The sequence below is a fragment of the Sitodiplosis mosellana genome, unplaced genomic scaffold (assembly GCF_009176505.1).
Source record: "Sitodiplosis mosellana isolate CC-2019 unplaced genomic scaffold, AAFC_SMos_1.0 Smas_scaffold_6191, whole genome shotgun sequence".
NCBI lineage: Eukaryota > Metazoa > Arthropoda > Insecta > Diptera > Cecidomyiidae > Sitodiplosis > Sitodiplosis mosellana.
In genome coordinates this window covers 6,099,010-6,118,730 of record NW_022601432.1, presented here as the reverse complement: position 1 = coordinate 6,118,730, position 19,721 = coordinate 6,099,010, and the positions used below count along the sequence as shown (strand labels likewise).

At 37.0% G+C, this 19,721-nt stretch overlaps 1 protein-coding gene across 1 annotated transcript in view; it reads right to left on the bottom strand.

Moving 5' to 3' along the window:
• Positions 1 to 16,278, bottom strand: part of LOC129576966 (potassium voltage-gated channel subfamily KQT member 4) — a 197,050-nt gene extending 180,772 nt beyond the window's left edge. Inside the window, exon 1 of the mRNA XM_055463214.1 lies at positions 15,813 to 16,278. The gene's annotated coding sequence lies outside the window, so the exon portion shown is untranslated. The remainder of the gene's footprint in view (positions 1 to 15,812) is intronic.
• Between the last annotated feature and the right edge of the window lie 3,443 nt (positions 16,279 to 19,721).

The window sequence follows — 19,721 nt, the reverse complement described above, 5'->3', positions numbered from 1 at the left end:
AGAGAGAGAGAGAGAGAGAGAGAGAGAGAGAGAGAGAGAGAGAGAGAACTGACTCCAGACAAAGACTTGAAGAAAATCGGAATAAACAAGCGTAACAGAAAAAAAGAAGCACGTGAGATACAAACTTTGTGTGTCGAGAACCAACATTTTAACCTACCTCACTCTCGTCAAATATACAAGCGAGAATTGAATTAAAATCTGAAACAAACAAAAAAGAAAGAACACACAACATTGAAACATACATATTCAAAATTCATTCATTTCCAAATGCCAATTTTTTTTCTCTGCTGTCTGCGCTTGTATTCTATCCGTTATTATTATTATTTTTTCCCACTTCCTTTTTTTTATTTCTTGCCAGTTAGTTTCTGCTTGCTCGTTCGCTGGCTTGCTTACTTACACTCTTCCTCTCTCTCTCTGTCTCTTTCTCTCATCGGTTTTCTTTTCAGCATAAATAGAGAGAAAATATCGAAAGCAAAATGTGTACGTTGAATAAAAACGACAACATTCCATGTGAATAGATTCGGCCTAGGGGCATATGACTCTCGCGAATGCTGCGAATGCTGCGAATGCCACGTACTAAAATACGAATGGCTACGAATGCTGCGAATGCCGAGTATTGAAATACGAATGGCTGCGAGTGCTGCGAATGCCACGCACTTAATACGAATACCTTGCGAATGCGTCGTATCAAATACGAATGGCTACGAATGCTTGTGATGGGTTTGCTTACAAATGTCAATTTATATTTTTTTTCGGTTAAAAATGGTCATTAATAATATATTACGTTAACGCTGTTTGAAATTCAATAGCCTATACACAAACACTATTGTCAAATTCAATAGAAATTCATTTTGTTTTCAATGACTACACGCTCGTTAAATTGATGCTTTGCATCCTTTAGATGTTTTTTTTATTCCACGCACAGTTAATAGATTTCTAGGAGCATCGATCAATCGTTGCGTAAATTTATGTAAATGAATGAAATGCTTTGAACAAGCATTGGGCAGTGCCATTGACTTATAGAACAATACTATCACAAAACGTCCGAAATTACTTGTTCAAAATAGATCTCACTCAGATTGTGGTTTCATCAACACATAAATCTGTACGTTTGAGCTCATCTATACGAATTCAACCAGTAGATTGTGAATAAATGTTTGTTTTGTTTATGTGTAAATTTTTTTTGACATGTTTCAGCGTTGAATTGACAGCTGACACTGGCATTCGTGTAGATTCATGCATTCGCAACGCTCCCATATAAAATGTATGTAAACATTCGCGCCGCATTCGCAGCGCATTCGCGTGATACTCGCATTCGAATGTTTACGAATGCCACTGCGAATGCTTCCATACATTTTATATGGGAGCGTTGCGAATGCTTGCTTCAAAATACGAATAAAGTCATTTTTTTCCGAAACGTAGAACGTTTTCGAATACTCATTAGCCCCTAGGATTCGGCCGGTCTGTTGTGTATTGTTCACACTTGATTGCATTTTTCTTCGTCGAGCCAGCCTTCATTCAGTTTTACGAATGAATCATAAATAAATAAAGGAATAATTTATAGGACTGAAATGGCAAAAGTTGGCAACGAAGAAGAAAAAAAGAAGCAGCACGCAAGAAAGAAAAATACAAACCGAAACGAAAAACCAACCCGGCCTGTACAAAGCACAGAAAATTGTGAAAAATATAAACAAATGAAAAGTTTGAAGCATAGAAATGCGTACGGTGGGTGGATGAGAGAAAATTGCATATAACACAACACATGAAAGGTACGGATGTACCGAAAAGCATGAAATATGACGAATAAGTAACGCGTTCACACGTTATTACGTTATTCAACTGCCGTGTAACACATTTAATTGTTTTTCTCGGCGTAGCATTATTGTGATTACGGTGACGACGACGTTGACGTTGTACATGTATTTACAGTGAATATTAATATGGAACAAAATCCACTGAAATGTCCGCCTTATACCATGCTAATTTCCATTCAGTGCTATAAAAGCTTTCAATTGATGTGTTCCACTGCTTATTTTCACGGCTTTTTTCCCGCTACAAATCGGCTTGAATACCGTGCCGACACTTTCATATCAGCTCCATGTTGATTGAACTGCCCATCGTTTGTTATTGTTTCGTTGGCGTATTCATTCGGACGCTGTCAACAGACTAGGATAGGAAATCGAAATCGTTTGCTGTTTGCGAACATTTGCATTTTACATTTTAACGAAAAAATCCCAATGTGTATATATGGTTCCAGTGGAATGTGTTGTTTTGGTTGGCAGAGGTGGGGGTGGTGTGTAGTGGTATTACGAATAGCAAAACACAAGCATAGCTATGGGGTGCATAGTCTAAATAAACGATATCGAACAACTATTTCCATACATTTTTACGATGAATTCGTTTGGATCCATGCATCCGGCGGGTTTGATCGTATCCAACGTCCGATTATTTGGATAAAGCAGTGAAAAGAGATGTACACTCCGAGAGAAAGATGGTCGACTTAACGGATATGAATATGGCCAAACGGATTGTGAAACATTGTGATACAGAAATTAAAGAAACAAAAAGTGTGGAAACGAAACATGAAAACCGTTGCATTCTAAACAAGAAACAAGAAACATGGAATGTGCATGGAGTATATTAAGCCATTTGGTGAAAACAGCAGTGTGAGAAAAAAAAACATCTTTCATTTGGTTTCAGTTGTCAGAGAATTCCTCTGAAAGATTGATTCGTTGAGTTGGAATTTTGGTCAGAGTGCTTTTTTTCGCTGCTTCGTCTTTTTGGTTCATCGGCAAAGTTTTCAAAATGTTTTTCAGATTCCATTCCAATTGATTAGTTTCGATAGGACTACTTTTTTTTGCACTTATTGTTGTTGGAGCTGTAGCGCCATCAACAGAATAATCAGTGAAAGAAAGAATGCGAAGTGAAAACTTTTCCAAAAACTTCAAATGAAGCGGTCACAAAATCTTTTAAAAAATTTTTCTCGCCGCTCTGATATTTTTCTGGCATGATTTCCCATGAGCATAGTTGAACCATTTCGCGCATTACAAAGCGTTGTGCGTCTCTTCGAATGCCGACAAGAAGATAATCCGCCATTTTTTTGACGATTCGAGTCAGGCTGAAGTGCTGTTATGTGTCGATTGAACGAGCCTTAAAGCGAAATTACCGGATCAGCAGTACCACCACCAATAATCCAACGATGGCCATGCAGTGGATTCAAACATTGGCTTTTCTGGCTTTTTGCGATGACATTCGCTGTGGACAGCCCGAATTGGAATTTTTTTTTTCGTTCGGTATTAGCATTTCACGATTGAATGCCACGCATGTAACAACGCAATTTTTTGGGATAAAAGAATGATTGGGCTATAAATTCATTATTATTCACTCAGCTTACAAGTAAATATTAGTTCTTGTGTATTTGTTGTTCCAAGTAATTTGCATATCACCATAATGGATGCTCTATAAGCTGTGTTATGGTATGCATATACTGGACAGACACTATGAATGTCCTCTCTTTAAATTGGTCGTATTTTATTTAAAATTGCAAATTGTTTTCTTCGCTTCGTGAGTGGTTTTTTTTTATCGCTCAACGCCTTTTGATTTATTGAAGTTGAATCAAAAGAGTTACAGCCGTAATCCCGCAACATGAACATGATGAATACAAAACGAAGGCAATGAACAAATTTCGCGAACATTTCAACCGAAAAAAAATTGGATTTCATCAGATGTCGTAAATAATAGAGGCGAGCATTTTTACGATCGAATTTATTGAATGAGTTTATATTTGGCATCAGCCTCAAAGGAAGTTCCCGGAAGGAAAATCATTCATTGCCGATCGAAGCCACTGAATTACTCAACTGTATACATAGGGTGTTTGATTGAATTGAAGTTTTGATTTCAAAATCAATCAAATTTTAAATTTCATTTTCACATCACTTTGATGCGGCCACATCATTTCGTTTGCCCCAATTTCGAGTCGTTTGCATCCAAGGACACGATTAATTTACCAGAGCTCGTACTTTAGCACTGAACTGGGTTTTGGAAGAAGAAGAAAAGCCGTCAATTTCATTTCTTTCATTGAATAATATTCGAACAATAATCCAATGAAATTGATGAGGTTTTATAGTCGCATATTCTCAATTGGATGCAAAAGCAGAAAAAAGTGAAAAAAAAATTCTTTTTCATAATGGGAAAAAAGTGATTAATTTATTGGGATTTATCGATAGAAAGGACGGAACAACAAGCTCAACGATTGCCAATGTTTCATTGTATGTGCTTTGCATTTTATCGTGCAAAAAATTTATTAAAATATTTGAAAAAATTGCATAAACGCACATCGCACACCATGAGCTCGAATCCAAAACCATCACAACCCAATGCAAATTTCAACACTCGCGCATCAATCACACCGTGCACCACCACAACAGTGGGCCACACAAAGTCTCTTTTGCACACACTTACGCATACGTACAAAGCCAACAATAACAACACGTGGCAAGAGGCGTTTTTTTTTAAATGGCGTAAATGTAATAAAAATCCCCCTAATAACACAGCATGTTCATTATTCATTATTCATAATTCAATTAAGTGAGACTTTGCTGTTTGTATTGTCGAGAATTGGCCGACTATGTGTATTTCTGCGTCGAATTTTGTGCAAATGCAATGATTTAGCACCAAATAAATGATTGTAATATAAGCCGTTTTATATTTCTAGTTGAAAACGTTGCAGGCTGACCGAAAAAAATTAATTCACCTTCTAAATTTTACTGAATGGAGATGAAAAAGCGCAGCATTTAGGGTAAGGTGGGGCTAAACTGGACGGATTTGGTTTTTGACCAAAATTGGTCACAAAAATTGTGGTCATTTTGTCTTTGGTCACCCAATTTTTTTTAATAGTTCCAATTCAATCGAAGAAACAAAACTAACACTGAATTCAGCTCACCGTTAGCTTCAAAATCCACTTACCAGATTTTTTGTGCACTTAAATTACAACAAGAAAACCCAAAAAACCGAAAAACCAAATTTTTTTTACTCAGAACGAAAAAACCAGCCTCTCTGATCGTCTGTACAAATAGAGAATCATGCACATAGCTTGCTGTAACAAGTATGCGTCCGTGTAAGTGCGTCTGTGTAATTCAAACGTTGAAAGTATGACACGTTGCACTTAGTCCCCAGGTGCCGCTGTATTGTTTACTATTTTCATGATCAGAAAGGCTGGAAAAAAACACCTTATCTTCACTTGTGAACTACTTGCGCAATACTGACTCGATCAAATGATTTGGTGATATTTGACGTCAATACATCTCATTAAGACGCGTTCATAGAGACCTCCCACGGTTCGATACACCCAACCAGTGTGGAGTTATTCAAAGTGTCCGGTTTAGCCCCACTTTACCCTAAGTAAAAGTTTTAGCTTATGTATATTTTATCAGACGATTATATCGTAAAGAGAATATTATAAAAGTTATAATATTCTCTTCTTCGTTAATTTTGTGTTGGTTTTTTCTTGTCTCGGTACGTTTCTCATAATTTCTGGTTTTTTTCCTGGCATTGTTCGTGGAATATACTTGCATAAAGCAAAATTATGCTTGCATACTTAATCTATATAATTGTGTATACGTTCTATCATTTGAGCTTACAGTTTCCAAGGTAATCTTTGGCTGTGTGATTATTTTGAATAATTTATTGGGCCTGACTCGTCGACAAAGTTGGAAAATCATTTGAAATTTTCCACCATAAACCAAGTTCGGTGCACAAATGAGAGAGAGAGAGAGAGAGAGAGAGAGAGAGAGAGAGAGAGACGTTGGCAAAAAAATACGTTGGCTTTTTATACAATTCAACTACTAAAATCATGGCGGCTATTCTAAGTGTAAGGGATAATAAAACGAATTACGTGCACAGAAATGAAAATACATTATCAAAATTAGAATTATCATGAGCTGTTTCTTGGCAATGCGTCTTGTTTTTGGTCTCACTATTATTTCTATAGTGTGTCACAAAGACGACCCACACAAACATACATTCTTCGAATTCACTTTCGGTCACCATAAACCACCCCCGTTCTCTGTCACCTTCGTAAATGTAAACTTTTGGACGATCGTACGAAAAACCAGTTCGCTCCATCTTTGTTAATTCACATCGCGGTTCAGAAGCCAAAATCATATATACATAATTGATTTCAATTCCAAGCAGTAGAAACTGAAGTAGCAGCCCCAGCACCAAAGCAATTTATTAATAATTCAATTAAAATTAACAATTTTAAATATTTATTAGGTTCAACGCGCATCAAGTATTTTTACAAAGTAGAAATGGTGCCAACAGAACTCTATCCCATGGCCGGGAATTACTCTGTTGCTCTCAACAACATTACATTTACACATAAAATAAAGCAAAGCAAATGATTTGCTATACTAATCATATCAAAGCATGCTTCAGATTATCGAATTTATATCATTCTTGTTGTTTTAGTGTGATACATTGAATTGACTCTCGTGTGTTTGCTGACTTGAACACGCGCACCACAAAGAGACACCTAACACTTTCATAACAATGGGCGCATTTGTTTACGCCAAAAACGGAACATGGTCGATAGATTGTTCAATGGAAATAAGAGGCCCCACATTTCTCATGAAATAGAGCGACTGCTTTAGCACTAAAAAAAATTGTTGGCAATCGCATGGCAATACTACAGATTTTATGTCGTTTCATTCACAGAATGAATCGTGATATAATTTCGGCCGTTAGTGCATTTTCTCTTTACAGAACAGAATAAATGCTTGCTTTCGGATTTTATTGCTGACATTATTGCTTTTGCACAATCTTTTTTTCTTCTTCTTTGGTCCGAGTACCAGTTAACGGTAATAAATTTGAAATTGGTTGTATTGAGATTGATATCCGAAATTGAGATTTGTGGACGGAGTAAAGCCTAGTCGAAATGTTGAAATTGGTTTTAGTAAAAATGGTTGAGATTTTTACCTCAAAATTCTGAGTAATATACCGAAACACATTGTACCAATTTGAAGTGTATGCACATTATTCTCAGTCTTTACTGCTACTGTTTTCAGTTTTCTATGTTTTGGTAACGTTATTCTGACTCTCTGTCATGATTTCTCACACTAAAGAGTATTTATGCATTGCAATTTCACGGGAAATAATGGGAGGGTGGGATTTGACAATGTTTTCGAAATGGAAATGTTCAATGGTTTTTGGTTGCCGTAGGGAAATCATTTTATTCTTTAGAAAAAAATCTATTCAAAGTTATATGATACAGGATCTGGCCACCTTGGAGCATGAATCTCATGTCGATTGAATCTCATGCTGATCATAGGTGGTGTCATCATTCGCTTTTTGCTGTTATTACTGATGAAAATAATAAACCGCATCATGTATGGCTTTCCATTTGTGCATTTTTCATGTGTTTCAATTTTAGTGGGATTTTCCTTTCTCTTGTGCCACCAAACGTGCTCCAAATGCATTTTGAAGTGGCATATTTATTTCAGTGTCTGCGTTGCACTGTGAGTGCGCATACACTGGTCGAGAGAGAGAGAGATAGAGGCGAAGATTGAGTGAGAAAAATGAAGTCATTCGTCTGCCCCATTTTATTTGCATTGCAGTTCAAATTCGTTTAAACTTTTATATTTATAAAGTCATATTGGTGGTTTGGCTTTGCACCATTTGTCTATTCCATTCTCTTTTTTCGATTTTTGTCCGCCTCAAAATAATAGCTCATGCATTTCAGTCAATCAGCCGCCGAGGGAAAATAAAATCGTCCCTTTATTGACAGCTTTTGAACCATCTACGAATGCATCTGCACATTTTTGCCTAGATTTTTGCATTCATATAAAAGTGAGTTATTTCTGACGTTAGAGCTATAGTATTTTCAAGCAGCTGCCAAACGAAGCGATGGAAAGTTTTGAAAGTTTTTCATTTATTGTTGTCATTCAATCATTGGTGAGGGAGTTGACAAAAGGAAAAATGAGTTTACCATATTAGAGACTGAAAACAATGTTTATTATGAGTCGATGCCTTGTGTTTTTGGTTAACTTTACATTCCGAATTAATGCCTTGATGAATGACTTTCCAGCTGTGCAGAGATGCATGAATAAAATGGGTTTCCGAAGTGACACGATTTCGATACACCGACAAATTGTTATGGTTTAAATGTTGAAGTTCCGTTTTTGTTGTTCGACATTCAGAGCATTAAAGTCATTTATTATATAAATAAGAAATGTGGAATCTATGTTGTTTACTTTGATGCTGTGAAACATGGCAACATTTGCCAAACATTAATAGTTGCTTATTTTTTTTTTCCTTCATGCCACATATCGTATTGACGATACCTCAAACCAACTATCGAATCAACAATAAATAGTGATTTCATGTTTGGAGAATTTGCCGTTTTGTCGACACACAACCCTTTCTCACACTCTCTCACTCTCTCTGTCTATCTAGCTCATTCACTGTATCACTCAAATATGAGCTCAACATCAATACCATATCAGCTTAACAATGCTGCAAATGATGTCCATCACGTCGTCGTTTAATTTAGATAAAATTTATGTGGTGATGGTTAGCGGTAAACACATATACCCAACAACGGAATACACCGAATAGGAAAACACTCAAGCGATTATTATTTAAATCGAAATTCGAGTATTTTGCGTTAACTTTATGGAAATGATGTTAATGTGTATCTTGTGGTAAAGTATCCATCAACATAAATGTTAGCCCATTCCATTTGAGGTGGCGTAGAGAGGGAGAGAAAAAGAGCAAGAGCGAGAGCGAGAGAGAGACAGAGAAAGGGAGAGAGAATTGGGAAGAAGAGAAAAATAAAGAGAGCGCGTGAAGATAACAAACAATGAATTGAGAATAGATAGAGAGCACATAAACCATCTGGTAAAAGTGGATTCCAGAAATTCATAATCGTAAACATTGTTGCTTGAGCAAATATTTTATTGGTTATGCTTTCGCACAAAGTACAGATAAACCTTAGCACTAGCAATTTGTGCCATTTTTCATAAGGCGTCTCCACTCGCATTGAGTTTGTATTGTAAATGTTAAGGTGCGTGCAATGCCCTTCAATGTAAAAAACAATACAAGTGGAGATGATACACGGGATTTATCTGTACTTTATATGTGACAATTTGGATGGATACATATCCTTTAGCGCACATGCACAGAGAGATACAGACTCGAACGTTCACACATTCAGTCGTTATTTGTAGGTGATAGAAAAAGTTCAAGATATTCTGGGTAATACTGAGAGGTCAGATGTATTTTAGCAGCCGAAAATGTTGTACCGCAGTACAGCAGCTGTACTAAAGCACGACAGTCGAACTGATGAAAGATTAAATGTGAGGGAAAAGAACAGAAACATGCCGAGAGGAAGAGAGCGACAGAACAAAAAAACGGAGCACATCAATTTTCAAAATGCTTTATATCGCAAGCATTCTGTCCGCACATTGAATGCAATCGTTATGACAGTTGGCCAACATATATTTAGATGATATTTTTTTTTGTTGGTGAAAAGCGCACGAAAATAATGTTTTCATTTTAAATTTTTGCAATATTTACTCGTATTTTTCTCTTTATTTGTCTGTCTTTCTCACATTCCGATGCTGTTTGCTTTTTCATAAATTTCCGTCTCCCGACGACGTCAATACGAAAATCGTATTATTTATGTTGCAGTTGCGTTTGTCAAAACCAAACACGAGGGAAAATCATGGCGCATAAAATTGTTCCGTTGTAATGTCGACAAATGGACTTGGATCTTCACGTCGTTTCTCTCTCTCCCCCTCTCTCTCTCTCCCACTCTCTCTCTCTCTTCTTTTCTTTATTTTTTGTTTCATTCTGTGTGTCCAAAATTCTTGCAATTCTAAATTGAAAATTTTACGTTTACTTTACGCCATTTTATGAATGGTTTCGTCTCTTGTTTTTCGAGCGATATGTTTTAAACAATCGATGCGGCAAAATGAGCATAGACAGACCGGCACTGCGCTTACTTTGCATGAATGGATCTGGAACGCAGAATGAACAAAAACGCGCGCTTCTGAAATTTTAATCAACAATGAGGGATGTGAATTTGAAGCTCATAATTTTTATTATTCGTACATTTCGTTGCCAAAAAGGTTACATAGCTCATAAAAATCCATACACAAAGTAGACGTACACGTACATACACACACACACACATAAATACACTTTACTTTCACTAAATTTTATCATTCGTCATCGAAATAATCTCTCTGTAAATATTAAAAAAATATAAATTGCAAGTTGTTTGCCAGAGAATTTCATTTTAATCTCTCAGTGGAAGCTAAGCGCCCAGCTCAACGTCTAATATAATTTGTTTATGCTTCTGGATACTGGGTTTTTAGTTATCAAGTCAAAGGAGATATGAGCTTTGTGCTGTGCGTACTGCTGCCAATGCTGGCCGCACTGAATTTTACAACTTAATATGTTTCATAAAGCCACAAGTGTATTTTAGACAATGTTCACAATTTGCCGAAGCTTAATTTGATATAAAATTATACAAATAACCATGTCAAGTTATCCGCACATACAGAGAGAGAGAGAGGGAGAGAGGGAGAGCAAGTCCCTTGCTATCTATCGTTTTGAACTAAATTTTCGTACACGAAATTATTGCAATGGGATGGTGCTGGTGCCGCCTCTAGCCACTGAAGTTTTATGCTGCGGTTATGACTTGATCACGTTCAGTGGCACGAAAATATTGTATACAATGGTATACCGCTTTTCCATTTTATTCAATTTATAGAAAATAACACTTTTCAATTATTCAAATATATATTCATTTTATTTTTCTTAATTTCCACTCCATATAACACAAGACAACATTGGCTGCCTGTTATCTTGGTAAATTTGATAGTTTCACCGAAGACTACCAGAATGATAGTGATAGTGGTGCATCATTATCATCTTCGGAGAGCGATCACAGTGACAACTACAGCGACTACAATGACGAATGCGAGTGAAAAGAGATGATGTTGGATGATGACAGCAACGAATATCAATTAAGATTAGTTTTAAGTGAAAAATACAAATGATAATACCATTATAGAACTTGGTTCTACGTCGTGTCAGTGCCTGCTGAAAAGTCGAAAGAGACTATTCTTGCAGCATAGGACGCACACTATTCGGCGAATCCGTTCGAAAGAACTGGAGTGCTTTGAATCGGTGGCAGTCATAGGATGACAAACAAACAATAGCCCGAGACATTGGAAAATGGAAAATAATGTAAATCCGGAATCCTGAATTTTAATTTTTGCGAATGGATCTATCGACTCAGGGTTTCTTTTGAGAGAGCAAAAAAAAATAAGTTTGATAAATGAATTCACAATCAAGAGAATGAATAAACAAATTAGATGTAGCACAACACCACGCACACAGTCCCTTTGGAAATTTATATATCGTGAAGTTGCTTTTGATCGCTTTTTGGGGTTTTGTGCAAAAACCAGGCGAAAAAGGGATACTAAAACACGTATTGATCAAACAATGACGATTTTTTGAGTTTTTTTTCTTTTGGCATAAGCCATGAAGGGAACGCTAAACAAACATTCGATATTCAATAAATGAATCGACAAACCCGAAATAAACAATCGATTCTGTTAAATATTTAAAGGATTTAAGATTTCATTTTTTTCCCTCCATATTTCATTCATTCAACGTATGGACGTTTAATCGATATCTTTCACCACATGCTATTTTCCTCTTCTTTGCTACCTTTTTCGCCTGCAATGGCATTTTACGAGGCCGAGGTTTTGATTGAACTCGATCTCGGCAAGAGATGTTTGTTTGAGCTCCTGGCGTACTTGGCGTTATTGTGTGAAATCATGAATAATTAATTTAAATTGGTTTGTGTGTCTGTGTGTGTGTGTGTGTGTGTGTGTGCAGCAAATCCGTCCCATAGGTCTCGCTACAATTCTTTATTTTTTTGACAATAAAGCTTCTTGTGCAACCTTGGTCGGTTTGAAATGCGCTGTTTTTTTATTCTCTCGTCCTGCATAACTCAAAAAATTTGAGTCGTCGTCGTCATCACGAGTGAAAAAAGATCGAACGTATGAAAGAGAGCGTAACTCTCGACTGTGTTGAAACATTAAAACTCACCAGTCAATGTTTCGTGTATTTTTTTCCGCATCGATTTGGCGGCAACCGTAAGCAGCTCAACGATTTTTAATGCTTGTTTCGATGCTGATAGTTGTAGGTATGTTTGTTTGTGACGGTGTGTATGTATTCGTGATGCGATGGATGCTTTCACATGGTAAACTCTTTTCTTTATTCTTGCCAAACATTTCCATAACATTACCGCGCCACACAAGAGCACATAAATATGTTACATGTGCACCGACAACATACACTACTTGCGATGCGTGCTCATGTTTTCACAGGCATACTTAATGCACTCAACTGCAAGCAACAATTTCAATTGATCACCAGCTTGGGGGAAAGCGACGTGGCTCGTTGAATATTTTATGCTATTGTGTGTCTCTGAAAAACCATTTGGAATAATTCAAACATCCGTAGTTGAAATCCGACCAATTTCTCTGCACCAAATTTAATTCCAATTTTTGACTTTTTAGTGGCGCAAAATTTGCCAAACAGACAAACACGAATTGGAAGCAGAAAGAAAACCCGACAACAAAGGATGATGGCTGGGAAAATGTTGCGTGTACAAAATCGCACTATATCGTGTAAGTAAATTGATGTAGCTGCCTGTTGTTCAGTTCAGTATTGTTTGCAATTATTGTGTTCACTTTTCCGAAAGAGAGAGAGAGAGAAAGATTGGATTTAGTCTTATCACGATTTATTGCAGACTCATTCATTTATTATGCTGTATAGATTTTGAAAAGAGCGTTCGATATATTTTTAAATTAGAAAATAAATGGGAAGTCGTTAGATCATCTCATTTGTATTTGGAGGAGGCAAACATCAAGTTTGTTTTAAAAGTTTGACACTTTTTAACCTGTAAAGAAAGTACAGAGGCGGCGGGGAGCAACAGAGTGAGAGAGAGAGAGAGAGACGTGTGCCTGTTGGCGTGTAATGTAGTAACGCCTCTCGTTCAAACTGGCACTGAACATGTACGCCTCTAGTCGCGTCACACTTTGGTCCAGTGGGTACAGCACAGATATATGTTCGTTCGTTTGCTCGTTCTGTAGCACCTAAATGCCTGACACCGAACCAAATTGATCACATAAAATTTCGAAAATTGAACATTTATTGATACATATTGTAGTATCTCAGTGTGCTGTAAAACACAATCACCGGGGCCAAAATCGAAAGAAATATGGTTTGCAAACAAGTTGAATGGGACAAAGAAAAAAAAGTACACGGAAAAAAAAGAAGACGAAAAAGAAGACAAATGTTGAAAACCAACAACAGTAGCACAGTTTAAGGTAAAATTGCAATTGAATAGCGACAAAAAGTTTTCTGATCTCTCATCCTCCGCATTCACTGGGCTTACTTTGGTGTGTGTGTGTGTGTCAAGCGAAGCAACAGGAAAAATGGAGCGCATGATTTAAAGATGTTGTGCAATACCAATGGCATAAAATTGTCTTGAATCCCTCTTGAGTTTTGGTTCTGCAATAAAATTCACTTTCCACATTAACTTTGCATGAAAGCTCCAGCCAACCACTGTGTCTGTGTACCTGTGAATATTTAATTCCATGCCGACCGACAGCAATCATTAGACGCACCAGCCGTCATTTTCATCTTATCTTTAATTTTCGTGTACTTTTGTTCGTCACCATTTCTTTTTTTCTTGCCTTCACGAATTTCCATTGCATTTTAACTCACTATTTTCAATTATGACATGACTGTTTTTCCGATAATCTTGTTCGCTTATTAGTTTTCTATGAGGTGCGAGGAAGGGGAGCCGAAAAACAGCCATTAATTTCAATTCTCATTAATTTCAATTGAACGGTTTTGCGAAATTCAATACAAATATTGCGCGTTGCCATAATGCGTTTGGTTCTCTGTATATTTCATTTTGTTTCGTTTCGGATGCTTCGCAATGGAATTGAGTAAATGATTTTCAATTAGCTGATGAACGCTTTGTTGCAGCACATTCAAAACTTTTGCCCTACTGTCGATGTATTTGTGTTTGTATGTGTACGAGCGAGCGGGTGGTTAGTCGGTCGGTCGTACGAGCGGTTTCATGTGACCAAGCGACCCTTTTCTTCGTTCTTTTTTATTCTTTACCTTTCGTTTCACAAAAGTCTTATGTTGAGTTATCATAGACTACGGGCACAACTATGTAGAATGGCTAGTGGTTATTATAATTAAAGTAAGCTTCGAAGCGTCCTTGTGCACAATATGTGCAAAATTCGTTGTGTTAAATATTCATCTTTTGAGTTGAAGCTTCATTTACCAAATGAACTCAGGATGCACGGAAATGCTGGATATATCAAACACCGTGTGAAATATGAGATGATGCCGCACTCTTTTGTTCGTCCATTAAATTCTTAACCAAGTTACAAACTAATTATATTTTCGCCTTGAATGGTGGAATTGCATTTTTTTCTCTGCTTGTGCTGCTGTTTCTGTGGCTGTGGCCTTCCTTTCTTGTTCAATCAACATTTTAGTGATTGCCATTTCAATTTATTATTGATGGAAAACACTTCGATGCTATTAATGCTTTTTCAAATACACTCGGACTCCAATTTTCCGTGCTCATCACATACAAACACATACATAACAGCATTATTGGAACAGTTGCAACGCGTTCAGCTCACCGGAAATATCCGTTCAGAGTAACACACCGAGAGTGTTTTTGTGTTTTTCATGGAAATTCATTTACATCACGTGATTGAATTAGCACTTAATTTTATTCACATTCTATTTTTGCGCGCGCATTCCGGCACCATTAAATATGAATGGAAATAAGAATGGAACAACAATGTAGAGAGGAAAAAAACACCCACCTTCGTCAAATGGAAAATCAAGAATGACTGAAAACGGGAGAGTAAACAGGTTTTTCAATTAAATTGAAAATAATTCATGTTTTTTTTTCTAGTTCAATGCTAATTTCGCCTAACTACTATGGCACTTTCTGCCTCCTCATTTTCCTCACATCGTGCATCTCTCGGTGTTTGTGTGTGTATCATTTTCATTTCGGATGTTTGCATTTCCCGAAAATACAGGAAGCAAATCCATTGTATCTGCCATTTGATTTATGTGCTCGCATTGAAAATGATCTTTCATTTGTGTTATTCACGAAACAAACAGAAAGATAGATACACAAAGTTCTTTCATTCGGTATTTAATCAAGCGTAAAGCAGTCAAAGTATATTCAAACACACCGCCCACACCAAAAGCGGAAGTGGTGCTTTGGAACATTAGCGAGAAAAAAACACGGACATAAAGAAGGATAGTGCGAAAGAAGAGAGAGAGAGAGAGAGAGAGAGAGAGAGAGAGAGATAGAGAGAGAGCGAAAAAAAAGAATAATAGCACAAATAACATTAAATTCCGTGATTATTTTGCCGCGTGTTTGTTTGGCTACTTTTGTTTTGATAACGCTTCATCAGCAAACAAGAAAAACAATGGAATACAAGTGTTGTGATTGTTGTTGTGGAGTGTGGAAAATGGTCGATTCTGTGTGCATTTCATCCAGCATCCAGGCGGTTTTTTATTTATTCAGATTGAAATCTGGTGGTAAACGACTTTTGGCACGACCATGTCAACGAAATGCTATATTCTATCTCACCACCAGAGTGTGTGTTTTTGTCCTTTTCGTTTCCACTATAACCCGACTTAATTCAATGACTCGAACGAATATAAACCAAGCAGAACAAAATCACCTGGACTTTTGAAGTGGTTCCGACTCATAAATTTTACTGTGGCAAAAATATTTGATGAGCTCTCGTTTTTCTCTACCGTTGCTTGCTTGGTTGCTGTTGCCTCTCGTTCTCACTCGGTGATTTTGTCTATTTAAAGCGAAACATTTGTTTTTGTTTTGTTTTACCTAAAAATTAATTTCTATTTCCGAAAATTGACACTGATTCTTTTCGATTATTCGAATTTACAATTTGTCGTTGTTCTTTGTCCAAATGATTTTCATTATTCGCTCATATTCGTGAACAAAATGCGTAAACAACTGAAAAATAAAATAAAAAAGACGAATTCAATTCACGTGTATTTAGGATTTTTGTATGTGTTGTTTTTTTCTTGCTCAATTTTTCTTTTAACTTTTTCAACGGCACACAATGCAAAAGTGTTCAGTTGGATTAGAGTATTTTTTCGTATCGGCTACTGAAACGAATTTCATTTCTCTTGGGACATTTTACACATCGTAGGCACGTAAAGCACAGGAATTGTTAGCATTTCTTTTTTTTGTGCTCTTTGGTCACAGATGATTTAATGTGAAGATCATTTGTTTCATGCGTTTCGGTTTGTCAGAATAATAACACACAGAAAAAAAAACGAAAAAAAAAATTATAATTTCAAGGGCCAGTTTTAAAAGCACAAACACACAAACTTTCTTTGATGACGATTCAAAATTTTGTGTTTTTCACACTTGTGATATGATTTGTGAGTGATGCATCATACATCAACAACAGCGATGAAGCGATTTTTCTTTGACGAATAGAAAATGTGTCTGTTATTTTTGGCGGTTTGGTTTTGAAAACAACATTTTTCTATCACTACATCGAAGTCACACACACAAACACACTATTAGTCATCGAATTCGCTCTGGTTTTTATTATTAAAATAAGAATTGGAAGCGAACGAACGGATGCATCGTTATGATTAAAATTCAAAAAACGACGACGCGAAATAGTTTAATTTTTCGGTTGTTCGATTTGAATGAGGTGAGTGAAGCTCTGTTTTTTCGATGCTCGGCTGTATCGGGCAGCGAATGATGAGAGAAACCGAGAGAAAAAGGCGCGCGCGTGTGTTTCAGAGAGAATGTTCTTCTTCGATGGGCTCGCTTGCTATCGCTTCAAACGTAAACGGAAAACTGATTTTCCATTCGGTGTACGCTGCATGTGAAACTCCAACTGTCTGAATTCAGCTGGCTGCTTGCTCTCGCAGTGGTGTGCTCTCCGTTTTCCATGCTCAGTATCAGTTCGATGGGTATTTTGTAACGTGCATACAATCGTTCGACGCTGTCGCTGCTGCTGCTGTCGTTGTCGACGACGACTTCATTCGTCACTCCGATGTGTACCAGAATGTGAATCTTTAGAGCATCGCTCGTTCTATCTCCATTCGCTCAGCATCATCAGTATCAGTCAAAATATGTCAAGCTTGATTCCGTGCACTATTATATTTATGGCCGTCGTTGAAAAACGTTTTGCCGCAAAGACTTTTCTCGCCGTCAATCCGAAGATTTCATGTTAAGTCGTTTCTTGATTATACTCTCACTCTCAAACACTCTCTCGTCGCATTTTAGCCCAATATATATCGGAGTTTCGCTTGCGGATTTATTTTGCCGACTAGCGGTGTGTCTATAATAGTACAACGTGAGTGTGACCGATTTCATTTGTTGCAATTTCTAACCGAAACGTGCGCTCTTCACAAGCTTTTTTATGTGCGTGTGTGTGTGTGTGTGTATCGCGCTCAATACGTGCGCCCGTCAAAGCAGTCAAAACACCGTTATTTCTGATTGCAAACTTGACTGTTGCTGCTCTTTTTTTCTCGACGTCGCTCAAATGTCTTGACCATAGTAAATTTAAATTTATTGCTATTAACTAAAGTGACGTGCATAAAAAAAACCATTTCGTAAATGTTTTACGAATTGCTTTTGATTTTTTTTCAATACTCTCTGCGCACACATGTTTCGTTTGCCGAAAAACTTTTCTCAAAAGAGAGAGAGGGAGAGTGGAAAAAACAAACCTGACTTTCCATGAATTACAACCGATGCCATTCAATTGACATTTTGACCAAAAGTTTGGCAAAATGCTTTCAGCAATCGATTTAATCGTTCATAAACACACACACATCTACACAAAGATCACGAATATGGCTAGTTCGCATCAATTGTAGGGCCGAAAAAAAGTGTGAGTTTACGCTGAACGCCATTCATTTAAAATTGTCGATTTTATAACTTATTCATTTTTTAGGTGGAGCATGCAATAATCGAGACTGATTGTACAGAACTATCTAGCCGGATGTTGGATTCGAATGTTTGGGAAGCAGATTTTGAATCTCGGGGGTTTCGGATGACTATGATAGATTTCTTTATCTGAAATACTTTCACCACGACGCTTCGCGTGGATGATATATGATCGGAAATGCCATTTATCTGCTCAGGGAGTTTGTGTGAACATAATTTGAGCTGGCGTACGAAAATTGTTGTTATCGGAAATAATATATGCATTCTGTTCGGTGCTGTTCCGAGAGAGTCAAGGTGATTTTCTGATGAAATGTAAGAAGTAGAATGTCAACGACTACGATGGCGTTGATAATCTTGGGAGTGAATTTTCACGGATTTAACTGCATATTATATTCTATCGAAAACCGTTTTGATGCAAGCGTGCAACGATGAACAGCGAAGAGAAGAGAAAGAAGAGTGGAAAAAATGAGTGAAGAAGACGCTAACTGCCATCCATTCGATTCGATTCAATTTAATGGCAAAAACTGTGTGTATTAATTCTATTGACTTGAAAACTTTCTTGCTCTCGACAGTGTTTTTCAATAGGAGCATTCAACGGGATAGCATATGTGCATCTTGAAAACTTGATATCGCTGGAAGCTATTGCAAAACTTAATAAAAAATGCCAAGGATACGTTGGCGTTGTCTCTCATTCTCTCTCGCTCCCTCTCACATACACACACACTACCTCTTTCCCAGCATTGCCGTGTGAAAATAGCATATTTTCAAAGGTTAAACTCAACGATTCGCAGCGTATAAAGTGAAGGTACTGCTGTATATTTACTATATGGATTTACTCCATAAAGCCACCTTCAAAATAGGTTCAGGGCGCTGTTGAACCGAATTTCCAGATTTTAATCTTTGAATCGTTGTGCGATTTAACAACAACAAAAATTGCTGCTTTAATTTCAACTTCACTTGAGCTTCATTGTAGTCGCGATAATATTCAAATCGGCTAATCCGTGCAATTTTGCATTAAATAAAGATAGATAAAGCAAAAATCGGGCCCTGATTTAATCGATTCTCGATTTATTTGGAGTTTCCTTGGCAAACATCTCGCCATCTAACTTTGGTGTTTAAGTCGTCGCTACTTTTGATTTTTCTAGATTTTCTTTTATTTTCGCACGCACTAGATTAAGTTGTGAAATATGGTTGGTATGCCATTCATTGAAATCGAATCTTATTCGGAATATAGAAAATGAGTGAGCGATAAAGCTAGAATTTAAGAGAAGAAAAAAAATGGGTCAGCAGCCAGAACAGATAACACACATTTGTTACCATAAATAGGGAAGCCGTTACAAAAACAATTTAATCTCTTTGTTTTATTCAGCCTATACCCGCGACCATGATTTAGTATCGGGTGAAAGATGAAAGTACAACGATCACGAATTTCACTCTCGGCGTTCTATTCTTTCTATCTCATATCTGACATCCTCATTATCATGTTACACATATCGACGTTTCGTGAGTGAACCCAATTTGATATATAGAGACTGTTTCCAATTGATTTAAAGTCGAGCACGAAACTTTGCAAGTTTGCCAATGTGCACAGCATACCAACATTCACGAAACTTTTCACTCACACACATACACAAGAAGGAAAAGAATATTCTTG